The sequence below is a fragment of the Bubalus kerabau genome, chromosome 10, assembly GCF_029407905.1.
Source record: "Bubalus kerabau isolate K-KA32 ecotype Philippines breed swamp buffalo chromosome 10, PCC_UOA_SB_1v2, whole genome shotgun sequence".
Lineage (NCBI taxonomy): Eukaryota > Metazoa > Chordata > Mammalia > Artiodactyla > Bovidae > Bubalus > Bubalus kerabau.
In genome coordinates, this window is record NC_073633.1 from 93,535,756 (window position 1) to 93,554,281 (window position 18,526).

General features: G+C 48.8%; 1 protein-coding gene across 1 annotated transcript in view; it reads left to right on the top strand.

Annotated features, from left to right (window-relative positions):
* Positions 1-13,181: 13,181 nt before the first annotated feature.
* The window catches only part of TMEM63C (transmembrane protein 63C), a 75,826-nt gene continuing 70,481 nt past the window's right edge, over positions 13,182-18,526 (top strand). Inside the window, exon 1 of the mRNA XM_055536448.1 lies at positions 13,182-13,280. The gene's annotated coding sequence lies outside the window, so the exon portion shown is untranslated. The remainder of the gene's footprint in view (positions 13,281-18,526) is intronic.

Here is an 18,526-nt window from a genome sequence, read left to right on the forward strand (position 1 = left end):
ACAGCAACCCACACCAGTATTCTTGCCTGGAGAACCCCATGGATAGAGCAACATGGCAGGCTACCATCCACAGGGTCACAAAGAGTTGGACAGGACTGAAGGGACTTAGCAGACCACACACAGTGCAGATTAATATCAACTTAGCTTCAATAGTATGCAAAAACTTTGTTCCTATATAGCTGTACACCCACCTTTATGCTGTACTGTCATAAATTACATCTTCATACATTGTGTGCCTAGATTCGTAATTTTGGCTTCATGTGGTTATCTTTTAAATCATACAGGAAAGAGAGGAACTACAAATCCAGAATACATTAATACTAGCTTTTATATTGATCTGTGCAGCTACCTCCTGTGTTCTTTATCTCTTCATACAGAACTGTATTACCATCTATTATCTTTTCATGGCAGCCTTAAGGACTCCCTTTAGCATTTGTCATAGGAAAGATCTACTAGTGGCAAACTATATCAGAATTTGTTTATACCCTTTGCAAAAAAATTAACTCAAAAAGAATCATAGAGCTAAATGTAAAATTCAAAACTATAAAACTCCTAGAAGACAGCACAGGAGAAAAGCTAGATGACCTTTGACATGATGACTTTTTGGACACAACAGGCACACAACAAAAGGGTGTGATTCACAGAAGAGAGAATTGTTAAACTAGACTTAATTAAATTAAAAACATTTGCTCTGCAAAAGACACAGATGAGCCACAGATGGAGAAAACTATTTGCAAAAGGCATATCTGATAAAGCATTGTTATCCAAAATATGTAAAGATTTTTTTCAAAACTCAGAAGAAAATGAGTAGCCTGATTTAAAAACGGGCAAAAAGCCTGAACAGACAGCTCCCTAGCAAAGATATACAGGGTGTAACAAGCACGTGAAAAGATGTTCGATGGTGTATGTCACCAGAGAACTGCAAATTATGACAGCAACGAGGTAGCAGAAAACACCTACTGGAATGACTGAAATCCAGAACACGGACAGAATCAAACACTGACAAGGACGTGGAGCCCAGGAACCCTTACTGATTGAGGTGGAAATGAAAAATGGTATAGCCTTTTTAGATGTTAATTTGGCAGTTCCTTACCAAACTAAACATACCATTACCAAATGACCCAGCAGTTAGACCACTTACCCAAATGAACTGAAAACCTACGTCCACACAAAAACTTGCACATGGATGGTCATATTTGCCAGGTATTCATACTTGCCAAGATGTCCTTCAGAAATAGCCAAGATGTCCTTCAGTAAGTGAGTGAATAAATAAGCTAAGGCACATTCAAACAATGGAATAGAATTCAGCACTAAAAAGAAATGAGCTCTCAAGCCACGAAGAGACATGTGGGAAACTTAGATGCATATTACTAACTGAAAGAAGGGTGTGGATGGCATCACCAACTCAATGGGCGAGTCTGAGCAAATCCCGGGAGACAGTGAAGGACAGGGAAGCCTGGTGTACTGCAGTCCATGGGTTGCAGAGAAGCGGACATGACGTAGCAACTGAACAATAAGAAAATGAAAGAAGCATCTGAAGAGGCTACATGACATTCTGGAAAAGGCAAAATTATGGACACAGTAAAAGAACCAGTAGTGAAAGAGAGAGAGAGATGAATAGGCAGAGCAGAGAGGATTTCTAGGGCAATAGAACTGCTCTGAGGCTATTATAACGGGGCTAAGTGTCAGCATGCATTTGTCAAAACCCTTGGGCTGTACAACACCAAGAGTGAACCCTAAAATAAATTATGGATTTTGTGTGACTATGATGTGTCAATGGGAGTTCATTTTGATGGTAAAGAGGCTGAGCATATGTGGAATCATGGGCAAATAAAATCTCTGCCCAATTTTGCTGTGAACCTAAAATTACTCTAAAAAATGGTGTATTTTTAAAATACCGTAAAGCTTTCTTACTGAGATTCAGCTGTTTTTTGCTCGATGAAGCATTACCTGGGTGCTGCAAGCCTTCAGGTAGTTTCCAGAGTTCCAAAAAAGTTGACTCTGATAGTTTTTTGCAACTTTGTTCACTGCCTTTGGGGAGGGACAGACTTCTGGAGCTACCTCCTCAGCCATTGTCACTGATGAGTGTTGGTATAGACTTAACTGCAAGATGCAAAAGAACTCTCAAGTTTTTAGAAGATAGTACAGAAAAATGTCTTTATGTCCTCAGAATCAGGAAACATTTCTTAAATATGATACAAAGAGATAGATAAATTTTGCTAAATTAACATTTAAAACTCTGGTTAACTTGAGAACACCATAGACCAAAAAGGCAAGATCCAAAACAGGAGCAGATAATTGCAAGGCTATTTATAATACCTTTCAAATCAATTAGAAAGGCAGCTCAATTTAAAATAAAAATGGGTGAAAGACTTGAACAAATATCTCCAGAAAAGGAACTCCAAATGGTCAATACATTTGTGATCATATACCTCATCTCAATTATTCATGAAATGTGTATTGAAACCACATGAGACACTACTAAAACTCCTACCAGGATAGTCACAAAGACCATCAGTGCCAAATATCAGGCAGGATGGAGACCATCCAAGACAATCAGTGTCAAACAGATCAGGAAGGATGGAGACCATCAGAAACTTCGCCCCCTGCTGGTGGATGTACACACTGATACAACCCTACTTTGGAAACAGCATTAATTAGTACAGCTGAAGACACGCACCCCCAAAGTGGACGATCATTCCCTCAACTTTACTTTTGGTCTACAGAAACTCCAGCACGTGTGTACCAGGCACAGGGGCATTGTTTTGGAAAACAAGCTGACAAACAGAAATTTCCACCAAACGGGATAAATTAATTACGGCAGAGTCAAGCTAAGGAGTACCATGAAGCAATAACAATGAATAAGCAGCTGCACACCACAACTTGAATGAACGTTTAAAATACAATGTTAGACTTCCCTGGAGGTCCAGTGGCTAAGAATATGCCTGCCAAGGCAGAGGACACGGTTTTGATCCCTGAACTGGGACGATGCCACGGGACAGCTAAGCCAGTGAACCCCAACTACTGAGCCCGCACTCTACAGCCTGTGCTCTGCAACGAGAAGCCGCCGCAAAGAGAAACCCACACACCGCAACTGGAGAGTAGCCCTTGCCCTCTGCACCAAGGAAAGCCTGTGCACAGCAATGAAGATCCAGCGCAGCCAAAAATAAAATAAATACATAAATAAAAAAAATTTTTAAATGTCTTTACATGGCAACATTTCTGAGGGAGACCTTGAATATGTTTTTTAAAATACAATGCTGCATAAAAGCCCAACAAGAAGTATAAGTATATAAGTGTATATATAATAGATTCTAAGTATACATAGAATAAATTCCATTAATATCCACTTTAAAAAGAAACACAACCAAACTCTATTGATTAGGGATTAATCATCAGGTGGTAAAAGTATAAAGAAAAGGAAGTGAAGGTTACCATTAAAGTTAAGAGGAGCCTATCTCTGGGTGGATGGAGAAGGAAATGGCAACCCACTATGGGGTCGCATAGAGTCAGACACGACTGAAGTGACTTAGCAGCAGCATCTCTGGGTGGAGGGCAGTTGGAGGAGAAAGGGGTGTGATTGGACAGCAATACAGGGAAATGCCTCTTGAGAAATCTGTATGCAGGTCAGGAAGCAACAGTTAGAACTGGACATGAAACAACAGAGTGGTTCCAAATAGGAAAAGGAGTACATCAAGGCTGTATATTGTCACCCTACTTATTTAACTTATATGCAGAGTACATCACAAGAAACGCTGGGCTGGAAGAAGCACAAGCTGGAATCAAGATTGCCAAGAGAAATATCAATAACCTCAGATATGCAGATGACACCACTCTCATGGCAGAAAGTGAAGAACTATAGAGCCTCTCGATGAAAGTGAAAGAGGAGAGTGAAAAAGTTGGCTTAAAGCTCAACATTCAGAAAACTAAGATCATGGCATCTGGTCCCATCACTTCATGGCAGATAGATGGGGAAACAGTGGAAACAGTGGCTGACTTTATTTTTCTGGGCTCCAAAGTCACTGCAGATGGTGATTGCAGCCATGAAATTAAAAGATGCTTACTCCTTGGAAGGAAAGTTATGACCAACCTAGACAGTATATTAAAAATCAGAGACATTAGTTTGCCAACAAAGGTCCATCTAGTCAAGGCTATGGTTTTTCCTGTGGTCATGTGTGGATGTGAGAGTCAGACTATAAAAAAAGCTGAGCACCGAAGAATTGATGCTTTTGAACTGTGGTGTTGGAGAAGACTCTTGAGAGTCCCTTGAACTGCAAGGAGATCCAACCAGTCCATTCTAAGGGAGATCAGTCCTCGGTGTTCGTTGGAAGGACTGATGATGAAGCTGAAACTCCAATACTTTGGCCATCTGACTTATTGGAAAAGACCCTGATGCTGGGAAAGATTAAGGGCAGGAGGAGAAGGGGACGACAGAGGATGAGATGGTTGGATGGCATCACTGACCCAATGGACATGGGTTTGGGTGGACTCTGGAATTGGTGATGGACAGGGAGGCCTGGAGTGCTGCGGTTCGTGGGGTCACAAAGAGTCGGGCACGACTGAGTGACTGAACTGAACTGAACTGAACAGAGAAATGTCTGGTATAATGTTCTATTTCTTGACTTGGGTAATGGTTACATAAGTGTTTGCTTTATGATTATTCATTACAGTGCTCATTTCTATTTTATACATACTCCTCTAATTGTATACTGTATTTCAGAAAGTTAATGCAGGTTATAAAACAAAGAACGTGTTCATTACCAAAAACTGATGCCAACTCCCAGAGCACAACAGAGCTGCTTTCAAGAGCCTGGCCATGGAGACAGGATCCTCACTTTGCAGCCTAGAAGAAATCCCATAAGAAACCCATATTTCTGCCCCTTGAGGATCTGCTCCGGGTGGGAGTCAGGGATGATCTCTAGCCTCAATAAATATCAAATGAGTACCCAAGTATTTAATTAATTTTTTATTGAAGTAACATTAGTTTATAATAGTGTATGTTTCAAGTACACATTATATTTCTACTTCAGCATATATTATATCATGCTCACCACTGATAATATAGTTTCCAAGTATTCTTTCATGACTTGATCCTACAGGGCATCAGCTAGGCTTAAGATAGGATGGAGGTGAGGTTGTGCAGGCTTCAGACCTCCAGATCTGCCCTGGAAATGTTCAGTTTAGCTCATTTCTGGTTAGGGAAGTGCTCCCTCTCCGACACGTGCCCAGAGTTCCATCATAACAGTGGTGCTTCCTTTGTGATGTCACCAGCATCCGCCTCTGACCTCGCCCACCGGCAGTTTCCAATATTGATCATTGGTAGTGGCTGTGCGTGCTGAATGACAGAGACCACCCCCACCCCCCCAACTAGTCCTGACTTTCCCCTCTTCCAGGACAGAAGTACTAGTCAAAGAGGCTGCTGCGAGCTAAGAGCATCTACCTGGTGGGGTCTTGGTGAGTGGGGACCCAGCCTGAGGCCAGGGGTAAGGGGTAAGGGAGGGCAGGGAGGCCAGGGCTGTCCCAGCAGAGGGGAGGCCTGGATTCTCTGCCTTGAGGACCACATAGTTAGAGGGCTCTGTCTTCTCCACTCTGGCCCCACCATCCTGGGAAGTCCTGCTTCCAGTGAGGGATCTGTGCTGTGTGTCTCTTGAAATCCACAGCCCCATGTCTAACTGGATAGAGGACATGAAAATCCCAATATTGCTGCTCCCCTACCTTCTGAACAGGAAATCAAATTCCTATTGTTGTTGCTGTTGTTCAGTCACTCAGTCATATCCAGCTCTTTGCAACCCCATGGACTGCAGCATGCCAGGCTTCCTCGTTCTTCTCTATCTCCCAGAGTTTGCCCAAACTCATGTCCATTGAGTTGGTGATGCCATCCAACCATCTCATCCTCTGTCTCCCTCTTCTGCTGCCCTCAATCTTCCCCAGCATCAGGGTCTTTTCCAACGAGTTGGAGGGAAAGACAGATAAGAGGGTGTTGTGACAGAAGTCCGAGCTCCCAAAACAGACCCACTTTCTTGCAGAGTCTTGACTGGGCTCTTGGGGGCAGGGGATATCCTACAGTATCTGCATTATCACTTAAAGTATTAATAGTGATGTAGTTCTGCCTTGAAAACACTGTCCCTATCAGTGGCTACGTTTACTTCTGGATCGTATAGCAAAATCCGCGGACTTTCAAGATCATTACCTCCAGACCCATCATTCACCTTCTTACAGGCTGCTTAGCAACCTTACCCAGCACCAGCCTTGGGGTGATGGGGACAACAATGTAGCTCTGCTGCCTTGAAACCTAAAATCCTAGGAGTCGAAGTGATGTGAAACAAACAGTGAGCACGCCGACTAACTTTCCCGGGCCTCCCACTTTTTCCCTCCCATTTTGAGTTTTCCTGAACATCTAATCTGGACAGTGCAGAAAGGCCACGCCCTGTTGTGTAGGCTGTGTTCAGTTGTATTTGGTTTTGGAATTACAACCAGTTCTGTAATGAAAATCCTGAGCATTTTGGCCTTCTGAGTTCAAGAGAGTGTTTCTGATGAAATGATTTCTAGACAACAGGAGTAGGGTCAACATGGGCTCTTAACACTCTTGGCTAAGAGGGCTGTGCTCCTGAAGCTCTCCATCAGGGTATTTTGGGACCCCAGGCAACTTCACTGCTCAATTGTCCACATCAGCTCGTGGAACCAATAAGCTCTGCAATCTAAGGTAACACAGATTTCACCCCCTTAGCAATTAAGGAATATTTATTTGAGTCATCATTGTGCCAGATACTAGGAATAGAAAGGAAAAGGAGATACAATCTGATTTTTTAAAAATATTTATTTATGTGGCTGCACTGTATCTTACTTGCACAGGGTCTTTATTGGCGGGATGCAAACTCCTAGTTGTGGCATGTGGGATCGAGTTCCCTGACCAGGGATGGAACCCTGGCCCCTGCCTTGGGAGTCTTAGCCACTGGACCACCAGGCAAGTCCCTACAAGCTGATCTTAAAAGGATTTATAACCTAGTGGGGGAGAAGGTAAATATCAGTGAATCAAAGCCTCTACTTTCTGGCCCATCAGGAAATGTATTATTTTGAATAGATGCTGAAGGTGTCTACCCTTAAGCATGCAAGTTTTATGTCAACTATTTTCTATCATATATACTTTCTAAATATATCACATAATTGCTTTTCTTTCAATATAAAATATTCTGTCACAATTAACTTTCTCTTAATGATTCAAGATTGTTGGTGTGACCATTTCCAACATTATCCTGTAATACAACAGTGCCCCCAAGGCTTCTTGGCATGATCCTGAACTAAATAACCCCAAACTCTGAATTTGTTTTACAGCCGTTTTCTCTCCTCTCACTCTAGGTTTTTGCTAATTTCACTGTGCTTTCAGTTTTATGAAAACTTTCTCCTTCCAATATGCTGCTCCCTATCTACTGTGGGCTTGGAAACCAGGAAACTGATCAGGTTTATCAGTAAGGCTCTTGGTCCAGCTATTGTCACAGAGACCAAGGGGTCAGTGGTCCAGAGCTCTTCTCTTCTAGGTCATCATGAAATTCAGGTTCTTAAGGTCTTGTTGATTGGCCAACCTTAGGGTGCTGTCCTTGCCGGCATCATCAAAGATGCCCCCATTTCCATTCCCATGTCCATGGTCCAGTCTGCACAAGGGGAAAGAGTAGTGGAGAGCAGGCAACTTCCTTTTAAGAATGTGGCCCAGAGGTGAAACAGATCACTTCCACTCACATTCCATTGGCCATAAGTTAGTCCCATTGCTGCACCAGCCTGCAAGGGAGGCTGGGATATGTAGTCTCCAACAGGGTAGCCGTGTATCCAGGTTTTAACCTTGGAAGCTCTACTGCTAAAAGAAAGAGGGAAAGAAAGGACATAAGTGGACACTCAGTAGTCTCTGCCACCATGGACCTGTTAAAACTGTATAGAATAAATGTAGCCAGGCTGTCACTGAAGACACAAGCCACTCTCCTGCAGATAAAGCATCTGATTTGGACAGTTGACAGTTCTGTTTGGGTTGCTCAGATACCTTTTGGGTCTTCGTTGTTATTCTGGATTATGTTCCCAGACAAGACACTGGAGGTTAAGAAAGCAGTCACAAAGACAACTCTCATCATCTTTCAGAGATCTCCCACATGAGTGAGAACATGAAAATGTTCTCAGCACCCACAGGCCAGAAGCAGCTTTCCTCTGGAAGATTCTCAAGGCCACAGCTATTTACGAAAGCCTCAGCTATTCATTCCCACACACCTTCACACCTTTACAAAGCACCTTCTACCAGCCTGACACTCATCTAGGTTGCTGGTGTTCAGCTGTTTGGGACATGGGGTCGTCTCTTTGGGGCCCACCATATAAATCCACCTGGTACTCCCATGGATTCTCCCTCCTCTTCTGTATCTCCCTGCATTGTACATACTTGACCCTCCAGGAACTGGAGAGGGTGGGTACTGGCTCAACAATTTTATCCTGTAGCTGCTGTTCAAAAACTTTCCATGGTCCCCTTTGCCTACTAAGGAAAGCCTAAACTCCTGAGCCCCATGTTCAAGACCTGCTTCTGGCCTCCCATTCTGGCCTTGGTTCCCAGTAGAGGGTACATTAAGGGATATGGCTTATCCAGGGAGGCTGGTTCCTAGGTTCTGAATGGATGGCATCTTGGCATAGGGGGTTGGAGAGCTGCTGCTGCTGCTGCTCTGGGTCTGGACTAGAACACCCACTACTCAGTCTCCTCACAGGACACTCAGTCAAGGACACCTAGAAATTTCAGTGCTAGGGCCTCCCCTCTATTCTATCTAGGTCCCTCCTGGGAGAGATTAACATTGACTAGGAATCTTCCATTTGTGGAAAACTAAGTTAAATACTTGACATGCATTTTATATTCACAGTGACGCTATGCTGTTATTCAGTTGCTCAGTTGAGTCCAACTCTTTGCGACCCCGTGGGCTGCAGCACATCAGGCTTCCCTGTCCTTCACCACCTCCTGGAGCTTGCTCAAACTCATGTCCATTCAGCCAGTGACGCCATCCAACCATCTCATCCTGCCCTCAGTCTTTCCCAGCATCAGGGTCTTTTCCAAAAAGTCCGCTCTTCACAGCAGGTGGCCAAAGTATTTGAGCTTCAGTGTCAGCATCAATCCTTCTAATGAATATTCAGGATTGATTTCTTTTAGGATTGACTGGTTTGATCTCCTTGCAGTCCAAGGGACTCTCAAGAGTTCTCCAACACCACAGTTTAAAAGCATCAATTCTTCTGCACTCAGCTTTCCTCATAGTCCGACTCTCACATTCATACATGACTACTGGAAAAACCATAGCCTTGACTAAACAGACCTATGTTGGCAAAGTAATTTCTCTGCTTTTTAATACGCTGTCTAGGTTCATCATAGATTTTCTTTTTAGGAGCAAGCATCTTTTAATTTCACCATCTGCAGTCATTTTGGAGTCCAAGAAAATAAAGCCCGTCACTGTTTCCATTGTTTTCCCATCTATTTGCCATGAAGGGATGGGACCAGATGCCATGATCTTAGTTTTTTGAAGGTTGAGTTTTAAGCCAGCTTTTTCACTCTCCTCTTTCACCTTCATCAAGAGGCTCTTTAGTTCCTCTTCGCTTCCTGATATAAGGGTGGTGTCATCTGCATATCTGAAGTTATTGATATTTCTCCTGGCAGTCTTGATTCTAGCTTTTCACATGATGTACTTTGCATATAAGTTAAATAAACAGGGCGACAATATACAGCCTTGACGTACTCCTTTCCCAATTTGGAACCAGTCCGTTGTTCCATGTCTGGTTCTAACTGTTGCTTCTTGATCTGCATACAGATTTTGCAGGAGGCAGGTAAGGTGGTCTGGTATTCCCATTTCTTTAAGAATTTTCCACAGCTTATTATGATCCACATGGCCAAAGTCTTTAGCGTCGTCAATGAAGCAGCAGTAGATGTTAATCTGGAATTCTCTTTCTTTTTCTATGATTCATTGAATGTTGGCAATCTGATCTCTAGTTCCTCTGCCTTTTCTAAATCCAGCTTGAGCATCTGGAAGTTCTCGGTTCACGCACTGTAGAAGCCTGGCTTGGAGAATTTTGAGCATTATTTGCTAGCGTGTGAAATGAATGCAATTGTGCAGTAGTTTGAACATTCTTTGGCATTGCCTTTCTTTGGGATTGGAATGTGAAAACTGATCTTTTCCAGTCCTGTGGCCACTGCTGAGTTTTCCATATTTGCTGGCATATTGAGTGCAGCACTTTCACAACATCATCTTTTAGGATTTGAAATAGCTCAGCTGGAATTCCATGTGGATCCATGTGGTAGATACTATTATTGGACTCCTTTTATTTGCATTATGATACTCATCTTACAGATGTGAAAATTAACCTTGGAGCAGTTAAGTAACTAGTACAAAGTCACACAGCTAGTAAAAAGCAGAGCCCTGTTTTTTTTTTTTTAATTTTATTTTTGGCTGTGCTGGGTCTTGGTTGCCGTGTGGGTTTTTCTCTAGTTGTAGCAAGCAGAGGCTACTCTCTAGTTGCGGTGCATGGGCTTCTCATTGTGGTGGCTTCTCTTGTTGCAGAGCACAGGCTCTAGGGCGTGCAGTCTGCCGGAGGTGTGGCACGTGGAGTTGGTAGTTGCAGCCCCCAGGCTCTAGAGCCACAGGCTCAATAGTTGTGGTGCACGGGCTTAGTTGCTCCGAGGCACGTGGGATCGTCCTGGACCAGGGATGGAACCCGAGACTCATGCATTGGCAGGTGAATTCTTTATCATTGAGCCACCAGGGAAGCCCAGAGACCAGTTTTTTTTTTTTTTTTAATATTTATTTTTATTTACTTATTTGGCTGCACAGGGTCTTAGTTGTGACATGTGGGATCTAGTTCCCCAACCAGGGATCAAACCCAGGGCCCCAGCATTGAGAGCTCACAGTCTTAGCCACTGGACCACCAGGGGAGACCGCAGAGCCCAGTTTTGAACCAAGGTTCAACTAGATCCAAAGACCATGTTCTTTCCCTTTAACATGGGATCCTTCTAAAAGAACAGCTATTACCCGCATACTTAAGAGGCTTACTCCTTTCACCCTGGGGTCAGACACTAGTTCTGAAATGAGGAAGCACAGACAGAGAACATGCTGCTTGTGTCCAGGTTTTACTCTCTTCCACCTGTATCGGAACAACAGCAGCAAAAGCAACAACTAATATTCACTAAACATTTACTCTGTGTACAATAGCTCATTTAATCCTCACAACTTAAGGTTGTTATTATTATTCCCCCCATTTTGCATATGCAAAGAAAGAAGTTCAGAGAGTTTAAGTCCCATATTTAGATGGCCCAACTGGGATGTGAATCCAGGCAGCTAGCGCTCTTAAACACTACTTTTGTGCTTACCTTGTTTATCTTTGTTCCCACCAGCCTTTACCCTAAAAGAGAGGAATAGAAATGTTAGGGTCCAGGGGGCCTTACACCCCAACTAGCCCTCCCCTCTCAGGATTACAGATGAGACAGAAAAATAAAGACAGAGACATCAAGCAAGTTACCCAAGATTGCACAGCACACTAATAGCTGAGCCAGGACTAGAACCCGGCCCTTGATACACTGTTGTTATTACATGATAGATAATCCAAAAGCCTTCCTGTCCCAGGAATGAATAAATAAATGAATGGGTGGTGAGTGAAGACATGGACGGATTTCAGCAGAATGTGTAGTGGCTCATTTGGAGTTTTGATGGCACTTTGCTGTTGTTCAGTTGCTCAGTTGTGTCCAACTCTTTGCCACCCCATGGACTGCAGCACACCAGGCTTCCCTGTCCTTCACTATCTCCTGGAGTTTGCTCAAACCCATGTCCATTCAGTCAGTGATGCCATCCAACTATCTTGTTCTTTGTCACTACTGGGTCAAAAGAACCCTGGGGGTGGTGGAGGGGATGGGGGCAGGTGCAGGGCAGGGAGAGACATGACCAGGGTGTGCCAGCCTGGGGGGAGCACAGCACTGCTGCCTATGGGGAGTCAACCCATGAAAGCCTAGCCACCCTTGGACCTGCAGTGTCTCATGACTCGACGTTCACACGTTTCCACTATGGCCTTCTTAGTGGACTGTGAACAACTCTGTCAATATCTTAGCATTATATAACTGTTAAAAGAGTCACTTTCGAAGATTGGTCAGCAGCCCCCCTCTCCCATTAGCTCTTGTACTGCAATTACTGGATAAGGTCTATTAAATAAACTTGCTGAGGCCCCTTCCTGGGACAGAGGAGAGTGGCTTGACTTCCCTGGTGGCTCAGATGGTAAAGCGTCTGCCTACAATGTGAGAGACCTGGGTTCCATCCCTGGGTTTGTAAGATCCTCTGGAGAAGGAAATAGCAACCCACTCCAGTACTCCTGCCTGGAAAATCCCATGGAAGGAGGAGCACGGTAGGCTACAGTCCATGGGGTCGCAGAGTCGGACATGACTGAGTGACTTCACTTTCACTTAGTTTGTTACACTGACCTTTGGGGGTTCAAACACTGGCACCTGCCTCCTGGATCAAAACGAGTGTCTCTAGCAGAGTCGCCAGGACTTTGAAAAAACTGGAGACCTACAGGAACTGTGGTCCATGGCAAACTAGAAAAGACAAAACCCACTCTCTTGGGCCTCCCGGGCAGGGCTGTGGTCAATCTGTAGATCTTCCCTTTGCTGGGGAAGAAGAAAGAACTGGGTACCAGCCACTGGGCGGGTACCCACAGCTGGCCCCTGGGCGGGGCTGACCACTGCTACCTTTGTGCAGGGCTGGGCGTCTCTCCTAGCTTTGACTTTTTTTCTGGCGGAGTTGGGTGGGTTTCAAGGCGGACGTGCCTGGGAGGAGAGCTTGAAGTAGGGGACAGCCGGAGAGCAGCAAGACCAGAGCTTCTGGTGTTGGGGACCCAGAGCTTCGGAGTGTCTCCCACAAGGGAGCAGCAGCCTTGTAGATTTGCTGTAGTAATTTGCAGACGGTTCCTGGTAGCTACAAGGTCGCTGAGGCGGAGCCTGGGCCTTTGCATAGGAAAAAAATCCAGCCTGGGTTCCCCGGCGGTCCAGCAGCACTGGGGCGGGGCCGAGGTTGGCGGCGGCCGGGGAGGAGCCGCGATGCCGCTCCCATGGTGATGCTGCGGGGAATTTGCTGACCGTCCCTTGCCAGGTGGGGCTGGCTTCGAGCAGGCCAGCGCGGAGGGAGGACCGGCGGGCAGTCTCCTCCCAGGTAGGGAGCGTGTCGCCTGGCCTCACATCCCGGCCGCCTGCCTACCTTGCCTGGCGCTGGGGCCGCGGCGCCGAAGGCGCAGACGTGGTGAGCACGCGGGTGGGATGCTCCAGAAGCGATCCGGCTGGAAGACGGGGCGCGGAATCCCGGTCCTGGACAGGGGTAGGGGTGGTGATGGGGTGGGGGCAGGACTGCTGGCTCTACGCTTTCCGGGACCTCGGACCCTGAGGGATGGGGGCGGGGGAGACTGCGCCATACTCCCCGGTGGCTCGGGCTCTCCCCCAGCCTGGACCCGGGGGAAGGGTGGAAGGAGCCGCCCACCAGGAGGGGCCGTGGCTCGGTCGACCGTCTTCAGTGGGTCGGTAGAGGGTGGACAGGAGGCGGTCCCCCGCCGCCTGCCTTGTTGGTTGCCTCTCCGGACCACCTCCACGCCGGGATTCCCGGGGGCTGTGCCTCCGGCTCGCCGGGCTGGCCTGGGAGGGTGCGCTCTCCCCCGCAGTCTCCCCGCGGCTCTGAGTGATAGCAGCGTCAGCGCTGCGCTGCAGCGGGTGCGGGGCGGGGTGGCGGGGGGTAGGGGTGGGGGTGGTCATCATTCCGTGCCGAGTGGGCTGGACTTCTGGGCCCCCAGGGGCACAACACCGCCACCTTTTCTCCTGTGCTTTCAAAGAAAGGCTCTTGCCTCCAACCTCACCTTGGCCTTGAGAGAGAAACTTTGGATTTGGATGATGGACCTGGGGACACCGAGGCCCTGGGCGGGGGTGGGGGTGGGGTGGTGCCGGTGGCTTCCCCCCAGAGTCGCTTAGCACGGTCCTGCAGAGCTGACCTCCCAGGTACTGCCTTGACCTGATGCTCTGTGGAGGGGCAGGGGTCAAACTTGCTCTCTAGACCTCTGGTCCAAGCTGGGGTGGACTCCCACCCGCCCCCTCCCCCAGGGCCCCCCTTTCCCCATTCCTGAGAATGCAGGGGTATAAGACTTCTGTGAGAGGCTCCGGAGTATCATGGTGTGAACATCTCAGGGGCGGAATTGTCTGAGGACAGGAAATACAATGTTCATCTGAGCAGAGGAGCTAAGGGGCCCCTGCTCTCCTTGAGGGCTCAGGGCGGAGAGTGAGCATTGTCTTCCGGGAGAGGAAGGCCCTTCCGGGCCTCAGCCTCGTGTACCAGCCCTGATGAAAGTCAAGTGGAACTTCCCAGGAAGCAGTGGGAAGAACGGGGAATAGGGAGATGGACTTTCTCCTTTCACAGCCTCGTCTCCCGGGAGAAGAGGTGGGAGAACGGAGAACCGAGTCCGCCTTCTCTGAGCATCACCCGCTGTGGTCCAGCCTTTCTTTCTCCCCAACTCCTGTTCCCGGGAGGAATGGACTCTTGCCCTTGGAGGTGAACTTTTCCTGAATTTACCTTGCCTTCCTTCTCCCTGGCTTGGCTGGATTTCTCTGGAGGGACACTGAGGCAGGCGGAGAGCTGTCTTTTATTTTAGAGCCGGAGCCGGGCAGCGTCACTGGGCAGGCCAGGGAGCTGAGTCGCAGAGGGTGTTCTGGGGCTCTCACCTGCACTCAGGTCTCTTGACTGCCTGGCCTACCTCCAGGCCGGCGGGATGGGGCCCCTTCCTCTCTGATCCTTCCGCACTTCACCCCCAGCGCCCTAGTGAGGCCAGGCTGTGAGGACCTCCTGATGGAAGGGGACAGCTCCAGCATCTTCTCCTCCATTAAGATGTATTTTCAAGTTTCTTAGGAAAGAAGCAACCTGAAGAGGCACCTAAAGGCACCTGGCTACCTTCCTACCATGCACCCACAGTGGACACACAATTTCTGTGGGCCTCTCTGAGCCCTTGAGAAGGCAATGGCAACCCACTCCAGTATTCTTGCCTGGAAAATCCCATGGACAGAGGAGCCCGGCAGGCTACAGTCCACGGGTTCGCAAGAGTTGAACATGACTTAGTAACTAAACCTCTGAGCCCAGATGGCCTTGGGGCTAGCTGCTGTGGTCACAGCCATGGAGGGGGCCCAGGGGCATGGGAGCTATCTCTCTGCCAGCATCTCAGGATGGGAGGTCCTGCCCAGCCCATGAGCAGAGCAGTTACCTTGTGCCTGGTGCTTGAGTTGATGCTTTTCAGACACACCTTCTGAGCACAGAGGCCCTGAAAGCTGGCCCCTGGTGATTGCACAGCATGCCTTGCGCTCCGTCATGACCACAGTAATCCTGGGGTGACCCTGTAGGACGGGGTGGGGTTCCCAGTAAACCAGATGACAGCTAGCTGCCCATGGAGTGACAGTACAATGCCAGAGAGAGGAGTACTCACGGTGGGTCTGGTTCCTCTGCACCCCCCTCTCAAGCTTCCTTCTAACCCTTCTCCAGGAGAAAGGCCCCAGCCCCATGATCCAGGGACGCTGGTGGTGCCCCCTCCAGGCTGGCGGGGCAGAGGTAGGCTCTGAGACTGCTGGAGAAGAACCACTTACAGGGCACAGTACCTGGTTCTGGACCGAGCCCCCTTAGCTGGCGCTCTGCCCTCCAGGTTTCCCTGCCTGACAGCTGGGCATGAAAACACCTTCCCCAGATGAGTGGGGGGCTTGGGAAACATGTCAAGTGCTTATTGCAGGTGGGGAATTATTCCTGGAGACTCTGGAATTGAAGCCATCTACTTCCTGCCTCAATGGGGGAAAGGTGGCCATTCCCTCTATGAAGGATGCCTGACCCCCCATCCCGCGGCCAGTCTAGGGCACCCTTCTGGGCTTGGAAGGCAGACCATCTCTCCCCAGCCCAGTTCAGGTTGTGCTTTGGGGCCCTGAGGACTTCCTCTCTCCCTTCTCTACCGTTGTGACATTTCACAGAATTTCCACACCGTAAAATGCAGGTGACTGGTGGCACAGCAGACCTGTTCACACACCTGATCTTCCCCCCTGATTCTTGAATCCCTTGGACTCTCTAGTCTGGCTTCTTCCTCAGAAGCAGCTTGTGGAAGAGCCACAGAGATCATGGGTATCAAGTGCTGGGAGCTCTTTGCACAGAGTGTTGAGGGTGTGGGAAGGCCGCGGGGTATTCGGGGCCATGGGCAGGCTCGCTCTGGGAAGCTGGACTGTAAGTGCTTAGGCGGAGCGCTCAGCTACGAGTAAGATTGGCAGCCCTTGGTGCACTGTTTCGCCTGAGCTGGGGCACAGCGTTCGCTCCTCTTCCCTCTCTGGGAGAGCAGTGGTTTTTGCAGGCCACTCCCACGTCAGCAGGGGTAGTGTACCCTGGGCCCCTTGTTCTTGCCCAGGAGGTGGCTGGTGCAACTCATGCAAAACAGGGTGATGGGGAAGCTGAGATGAGAATGTGGGCAGCTCATGAGGCATGCTGTGTCCTCGTTACACTGTGTCTGGATTGCTTGGGGCCAACCGAGGGGGCGCTTTAGAAGAACATCAGTGACCAGTGTGTGCTGTAGCTCTAGGGCAGGGTTGCACCCACGCTGCCATGGTCCTTCCCAGCACGCCTGGGGTTGGTCCTGGAACCAGCAGAAGCGGGGGTGGGGGGAAGGGTGCCCCACTGTCGCCTCCCGCTTCCTGGTGATCAGTAATGTTCCCAAAGGGAACTGAAGCCTGGACCCCCACTTAGAAAACCAGGATCCAAGTGTCCTGGGCTCCCGCCTTCTGCTTTTTTCACCTTCCGTTCTGCTGTTTCACGCAAGCACCCTGAAGGCAGGCTTTGAAGAGCTGGGCTGGGGTAACTGAGGTCCAGCCCTGCCCTGTGCTGCAGACCCTTGTTCAGGCTGAGCTGCGGCCTCTGGCAGCCTCAGAGCATTGGAGATAGAGAGGTCAGGCAAGCTTTTGGCCAGAAGCCTAGCCTGCCACACTCATGACTGAGTGGCCTTGCCAAAGAAGATGGCCCCAGAGATAGGAGCCTTCTCCTCCCCCTGACTGGATCTTCTCAGAATCGAGTCCAGCCAGAGGGACACTGGCCTCAGGCCACGGGGTCCTCGCAAAAGAGCAACGCATCCTGAGGTCTGTGGAGATACCAATGAGCAAGATGCACCTCTGGCCAATTGGCCAGGGAGACAGATGGCTGTTTGCTGAGCTATTCATGTGGTTGTCAGCTGTGCTTGATGGAGGGCTTGGGAACGTGGAGGCTGGCACACACATTACCTGAGGGCACTTGGGAGCTGGGCTTCCATCTGCTTCACTGCCTGCTCACTTCACTTCTGTGAGTCTTCCCTTTACAACATGGTAGAATAACCCCTGGGGCTTCCCTGGTAGCTCAGCTGGGTAAAGAATCTGCCTGCAATGTGGGAGACCTGGGTTCAGTCCCTGAGTTGGGAAGATTCCCTGGAGAAGGGAACGCTAGCCACTCCAGTATTCTGGCCTGGAGAATTCCATGGACTGTGTAGTCTGTGGGGTTGGAAAGACCTGGACACGACTGAGCTACTTTCACTTTCAGAATAACCCCCAATGCATTGGACCATTCAGTGGAGGGAAGCAGAAAAGTGTCTGGTATGAGACTGGTGATGGGGAGCCCCCCTCTTTCCCTTTGCTTACCCTTTTACCTGCTGAGTGGCCAGTGGTCCTGGGGTCTCTGGGCCAGCTGGTCAGGCTTCGGTGGCAGCGGCTGACCAACAGTGTTGGTGGCTGTGGGCACTGTTGGAGCTGAGCTGTTCCCTTAAAAAGAGCTTCAGATCCCTGTAGACCTTGTAGAGGGGAACATCTCAGAGCCAGCGTGTGTGTGTGTGTTGGGGGGGGCGGGGGTAGAGGTGTCCTTCAGTACCACAAATAGGCTGGTACTGGGTCAAGGACCCTTCATGGGCAGGGACCTAGTATGCCCTGGCCTGCGAACTAGGCCAGGCTTTGGGAAGGCCTCCTCAGGCCCTGAACAGTGTCCCTGGCCTGAGATTCTGGTGCCATTCAGGGACCTCATGTTCCTTGTCATTCCTATTTTTTTTTTTTTTTACTAGAGGGGCTGCCCTTTGTCGCAGAGGGCAGCAGAGGGTGAGATGGTTGGATGGCATCACTGACTCAATGGACATGAGCTTGAGCAATGTGAAGGACAGGGAAGCCTGGCATGCTGCGGTCCATGGGGTCACATAGAGTCAGACCCGACTGAGCAACTGAACAATGACCCCTGCACTCAGCCTTCATTGCGGCGAGCAGGGGTTACTCTCTAGCTGTGGTTCACGGGCTTCTCACTTCAGTGGCTTCTCTTGTTGCAGAGCATGGGCTCTAGGTGCTCGGGCTTCAGTACTTGCGGTACGTGGGCTCAGGAGTTGCGGCTCGCAGGCCCCAGAGCACAGATTCAGTCTCTGTGACACACGGGTTTCGTCGCTCCACAGCATGTGGAATCTTCCTGGACGGGAGATTGAATCTATGTCT